This window comes from Cricetulus griseus, chromosome X, assembly GCF_003668045.3.
Source record: "Cricetulus griseus strain 17A/GY chromosome X, alternate assembly CriGri-PICRH-1.0, whole genome shotgun sequence".
NCBI classification, from domain to species: domain Eukaryota; kingdom Metazoa; phylum Chordata; class Mammalia; order Rodentia; family Cricetidae; genus Cricetulus; species Cricetulus griseus.
The window spans coordinates 44,350,447-44,357,287 of NC_048604.1; positions in this window are offsets into that span (position 1 = coordinate 44,350,447).

Below are 6,841 nucleotides of genomic sequence, written 5' to 3' on the forward strand. Positions count from 1 at the left end.
TCAGCCTCCTTTTTCAGGCACTCTCCCAGTCAAAGTCCCCTGTTTTGTCAGGAGGTTCCTCTGTTGATCAGCGCAATCAGCCCAACAATGAATGACCTACTGACTCCAGGGGGGAGGCAAAGATGAGGGCTTGCAGAAAATCTACTTAATACTCAGCTCCATAGCATCCAGGAGAGAGACTGAAACAGCAGGGATTCTGGGTAAAAGCTGAGTCAACCTAGGGTCCCAGGAGGGATCGAAGGTGAAATTAATACACTTCTGCAAGAAACTCTTAGTGCTACTGAAAGTCACAAAAGAAAATATACACTCATCAGGACTTCTTGTGCAGAATCAGATCAAGTTCTATGTGGGTTGCACTTTTAAACCACTGGAGTGGTCTGCACACATGCAAATGGACACCTAGAAAGCTTTGTCTTTAAATGGCATGGTGAAGATTGGTTTCTGGAGGTACAGAAAAAGATTTGAGGAGCAACAGTTTGAATTAAAGATGAAAAATCAGACAGGGACAAATGGGAAGATGTTTCACAGTCAAGATGCACTGTTATATGAAATTGCAAGGCTCTAAACACACACACACACACACACACACACACACACACACACACACACACACACACACAGAATAATGTAAATGAATTGTACCTAAAGATCCTGTCAATGCTTCTCACAGCATAGAGACTGAAAACTTTTGTAATGAGTCTGAACATAAAGTGACACTGGAGGCACATGTGGCTGTGACTACTGTGGAGAGGGAAAGATGTCTGAGTTCTTTTCCTGTTTTTTCCTCCTGCATGGGAAGTGACCAAACATTATTGGTAAAACATAAACATGCTACCAAGCAAACTCTCTTCCTCCCTCCCTCCCTCCCTCCTTCTTTCCCTCCCTCCCTCCCTCTCTCTTTCTCTCTCTCTATATATATATGTATGTATATATACATATATATACATATATGTGTGTGTGCGTTAATAAATTATACTAGTGAGATACTGATAAAGAGCAATAATTGTGTTGATAAAACTATAAAGAAACATCTTAAAAATAAATATCTCAAAGTCTGTAGAGCATTAGTTCTGGGAAGAAGGTTAATGTAATTAAGGATGGAAATGTGAGTTTCTAATGCACATGAAATGTTTTATATGCTGTGGTAAGCATATACAAAGCTCTTATATTCCGTAACTGTTGAATATCTATAATATTTTTTATTTTTTATCTATTACCATTATTATTTATGTTTGTGCACACGTTAAACAATTGGCTAGACTAGCTTGCCAGTAAGGGCCAGAGATTCTTCAGCCACCATCTCCCCAGCACTGGTATTATAGACATACTCCACTGAGCCCAGCCCTGATACAGGTACTAGAAGTAGATCTCAGGTTCTCACACTTTCATAGCAAGCCCTTTATCAAGGGAGCCATCTTCTAATCCTTGTCTTACCACTATTTCTCTGTGTTTTCACTCTAATTTAGGAAAGATCCGTATTGATGTAGAAACTGTGAAAAAATAATCAAGGGCAGAGAAAAGTCAATCAATAACTCTATCACTTACTTATTTTGGAAAAAAGTATAGTTTTTTTGTACAATTTGATTCATTTTGTTCTCTATAAAGGCATGTTATTGTACATATATTACACATAGATTTCAACTGTCTGGGGATTCAATATTCCCTAAAGATCATAAATTTAAATTTTCGAAGTATTCTACCTTATTTATATGATTCCAAATTTCATATCCTTAACTATTTGTAAAATACAGTTTTTCCTGCTGAAGAACTAAGGCCAACCAAGCAATGTGAATTCCAAAGTTGTATAGGCAAGCATGGATTGAGTATTAAGGACTCAAGTCTCCTGGTTTTAGTCTATTGGTCAGTTTGACTTTTAAACTTTGGTTGTTGTTGTTGTTGTTTTGTACTGCCTCCTTCATGGAGCTCAAAGCAAGACTGCTATTCCAAGGTATAAATTGAAGATAAAAAGGGTTGGTAAGAAAAGACAGTAAAGAAAAATAATAACAGACTGGTTTACATTTTCTATGATGAAACATTTTATCCTACAAAGAAGTAAGGGTATCCCATCACACAAGTAGGTAAATATTCTAACTTCTCTTACTTCAAAATATAATTGATATGTAGGGCAGGTTCAACTTCAACATGCCTTTTGTGAAAAGTGAACACAAAGGATAACAATCCATATGTTCCATACAGTATTCTGTGTCAGATACTGTCCAAAGTTTTGCTCATTGTTCACTTTCTCTTCATATTAGCTTTGTGAGGTATTAATGTGTCCATTTTGTGGTGGTTAATCTTGCTAACCTGATTGGACTGAAAATCACCTAAGATGCTAGAAAACTACACCTCTGGGCTTGTCCAGAAACAATTAACTAATATGAGAGGAGTCACCCTGAAAGTGGGTGGCACCATCCAATAGGCTGGGATACAAAGAATAAAAAGACAAGAGAAGAAGGAATATGCTCCCAGCACATATATGCTCTCCTTTTTGCTTCCTGGCTGCCGTGAGGAGAGCAGCTCCTGCCACAGGCTTCCACTCATATGACATTCTTCCTTGCTTCACCTACAAAGAAATGAATCCACTTGAATTTGTACTGAAATCTCTGAACTCATGAATGAAAATTACTGTCTTCTTCTTTAAAATAGTTTCTCCCTGGTATTTGTCATAGTAATGAAAATTTAACAAGTGCATCATTTTACAAATGTCCTGGGCCCAGCTCACAAAAGGTAGCTTAATGTTGTAGGGTTATACTCATACAATTAGAGGCATAAATGGGGATTGGTTATATATGTTATGTTATATAAACTATATCTTTGCATACATATGTATGAATATTGTGTTTGAATATTTCACACTAAACCCACATGTATGTGTGAAATATATAAAACACACCAAACATAGAATGTTTTCCCCCTTTATTTATTTGAATTAGAAACAAGACTGTTTCACATGACAATCCCAGTTCCCTTCTCCCTCCCTTCCTCCCCTACCAGCCCCTCTCAACTAAAACCCTACCTATCACATATCCTTCCTGCTCCCCAGGGAGAGTGAGGCCTTCCATAGGGTGCCATCAGAGTCTATGGTATCCTTTGGGATAGGGCCTAGGCCAACCTCCGTGTGTCTTGGCTCAGGGAGTATTCCTCTATATGGAATGGGCTCCCAAAGTCCACACCTAAGCTAGGGATAAGCACTGAACAACTACAGGAGGTCCCATAGATTTCGCTTTTTGTATATTTATGTATGCCTGCCTGAGTTTATGTGCATCACATGCTTAGAGCTACCTATAGAGACCATAGAACATTACATCCTCTGGAACTAAAGTTACAGACAGTTGCGAGCCACCTAATGTTGATTCTGAGAACCAAACCCAGGTCTTCTGTGAGAACAGTAAGTGCTTTTAACCTATGAGTCATCTTTGTCACCACATGTATTTTTTTTAATTGAGATAACATTTTTTATGAACCATGATAGTTGAAGACACAATTTAGTTTTTCTTAGGTACTGTAATTGGATGCATGTTTGAGAATTTAATGTACTTGTATTTTTGTTTTTCTTCTTTTCATGTGTATGTGTGATGTCTGTGTGTGCATGTGCATACACACATTCGTGTGTATTTTTGCAAGCCAGAGATTGATATCAAGAATCTTCCTCGATTGTTCTTCCACTTTATTGTTTTGAGGCAACATCTCACTATCAGACCCAGAGCTTATCGGTATGTCTTGTCTCCCTAGCCAGCTAGCTCTGAGGATTCTCCATTTCTGCCTTCCAAAGATGGAATTATGGGCAAGCCACAAGGCCCACCCATCATTTATGTGGGTTCTGAGTATCTGAACTCTGATCCTTTTACTTGGGTGGTAAGCATTTTTACTCCCCAGTTCCTGCTGGTTTTTTTAATATTTTATTTTTAATTACTTGTATTTAAAAAAAATCATGTATATGTGCCTCTGTGTGTATGTGGGGGGGGAGCATATGAGTGCAGGTGCCCATAGAATTCTAGAAACGAGTATCAGACTCCCTGATGCCATAGTTACAGGCTGGTGTGAACTACCCAACTTGGGAATGGGGAATTGAACCCAGGTCCTCTGTAAGAGAAATATGTGCTCTTAACTGTGGTGGTTTGAAAGAAAATGGACCCCAAAGGGAGTGGCACTATTAGGAGGTGTAGCCTTCTTGGAGGAAGTGTGTCACTTTGGGGGTGGGTTTTGAGGTCTGTTTTGCTCAAGCTTCCTTCAGTGTGAGAGTCATTCCAGTTCCTGTCACCTCCAAGGCAAGATGTAGCACTCTCAGCTCCAGCACCACATCTGTCTGAAGGCTGCCATGCTCCCCATCATGATGATAGTGGACTGAACCTCTGAAACTGTAAGCCAGACACCCCAATTACATGTTTTATTTATAGGAGTTGCCTTTGTCCTTCTTTCTTTTCATAACAATAAAAACCCTAATTAAGGCCGAACGGTCGTGCATGTCTTAATCCCAGCACTAGGCAGGCAGAGGCAGGTGGATCTCTGTGAGACCAACCTGATCTAAAAGAGCTAGTTCCAGGACAGCCTCCAAAGCCACAGAGAAACCCTGTCTCACAAAACCAAACCAAACCAAACCAAACCAAACAAAACAAAACAAAAACCCCACCAACCTAATTAATACATTAACCATGAGCAATCTCTCCATCTAAATGCTATTTTTTTCTGATACAGAGCCTTTCTGTGCAGCACAGTTTGTCCTAGCCCTCATAGTGTTGCTCAGGCTGGCCTTGAATTCATGGACATCCTTCTGTCTCAGCTTCTGAATGTTGAGACTACAGAGGTATACCACTGTGTTCATCCTACATGTAGGTGGGGTTTTTTTTTAGCATGATTGATCTATTGATATATTTGCTTATCATTCATTACTTGGAATTATCTTTATGTTAAGGAGATTAGAGGTATAATTCAGAAGTTAATATAGAAGTCATTCCACAATTGAGTTGTTGGCCAAGGGCCATGGCTATCCACAAACAACTCAGGCTGTTGCTAAGATAATGAATGGATTTCTCTCTACAAACTGACAGCAGGGGTCCCATTGCCAAGGACAATACCCACACAACTCATTGAAAGTGAAGAAGTTGACTTGGAGCCTGCATGGATCCTTCACCCCTATGTTCTAGTATCTTCAGTGTGGGAAGGTACTCTACTGAAAGAGAGGCATAAACACCAATTCAGCCACAAAATCTTTGACCTAAAATATATCCTTCCTGAAAATGTGCTAGGGTAATGATGACACAGAACTTGTGGGAGTAGCCGACCAAAGTCTGATTTCACTTAAGGCCCACTTGATGAGATGGAACACAAACCTTACACTATTTGGGTAACCAAGAACCAGAGATGAGATATTCCAGAGACCTAGGGTAAAACCAAATACTACTGGTCCAAAAAATATAACAATAAAATAACTTCTAATGATATTCTGCTTTATTCATAAATTAATGCTTTATTCAGTCATCATCAGAGAAGCTGCCTCCTGCAGCAGGTGGGAACAGATACAGAGACCCACAGACATTATGCAGAGAGAGAGGGGAGAGAGAGAGAGAGAGAGAGAGAGAGAGAGAGAGAGAGAGAGAGAGAGAGACTTGGAACAGAGGTCCAAATGGGATGTCTCCATCAAATCCCTCCATTCAGAGCTCAGAGAACCCCTGGAGAAGAGGAGGCAGAAAGAGTATAAGAGCCAGAAAGGATAGAGGGCATCAGGAAAACAAGGCCCTCAGAATCAACTGAACAAGGCTCATATAAACTCAAAGAGACTGAAGTGGCATGCTCAGGAGCAACATGGGATTCACTAGGTCCTCTATATATACATTATAGCTTTCAGCTTAATATTTTATGGGACTCCTGAGTGTATGAGCAAGTGGATCTCTTTTCCTTCTGTTGGGTTGCCTTATTCAGACTCCGTGTGATGGTTTTGTTTCATCTTATATTTTATTTTGTCGTATTTGGTTGTCATTTCCTAAAAGCCTGTTCTTTTCTAATGAGAGACAAAGGGAGTGGATCTAGAGGTGAAGGGAGAGGGCAGGCAACTGGGAAGAGTAGAGGAAGGGGAAGCTATAATCATAATATATAGTATGAGAAAAGAATCTATCTATATTCAATAAGTGAGAAAGTTTTAAAAAGACAAAAAAGACTTAAGTTTTGTGCAGGGCGAAAGGCTTGGGTCTATATGTAGTCTTCTACATGTTTGCATCCAGTTATGCCAGCACCATTTGTTGAAGATTGTCTCTTTGTTCCAGTGCATATATTTGGATTGTTTGTCAAACATCAGGCATTTGTAGGTATGTGGGTTAATATCAGGTTTTTCAACTCTATTTCATTGGTCTACCAATACCAAGCTGTTTTCAGGACTATAGCTCTGTAACAGAGCTTGAAGTTAGGGATGGTGATGCCTCCAGAAGTTCCTCTATTGTACAGGGTTTTTTAGGCTATCCTGGGTCTTTTGTTTCTCCATATAAAGTTGAGAATTGTTCTTTCAAGTCAGTGAAGAATTGTGTTGGGATTTTGATGGGGATTGCTTTTGGCAAGATTGCCATTTTTACTATATTGATACTGCCTATCCAAGAGCATGGGAGATCTTTCCATTTTCTGGTATCTTCTTTTATTTCTTTCTTTGGAGACTCAAAATTCTTAGGGTACAGGTCTTTCAATTTTTTGGTTAGTGTTATTGCAAGTTATTCTATGTTGTTTGTGGCAATTGTAAAGGGTAATGTTTCTTTGATTTCTTTCTCCACCAATGTGTCACCCGTATATAGTAGGGCTACGATCAAAGACCTCGACATAAACCCAGCCACACTGAACCTATTAGAAGATAAAGTGG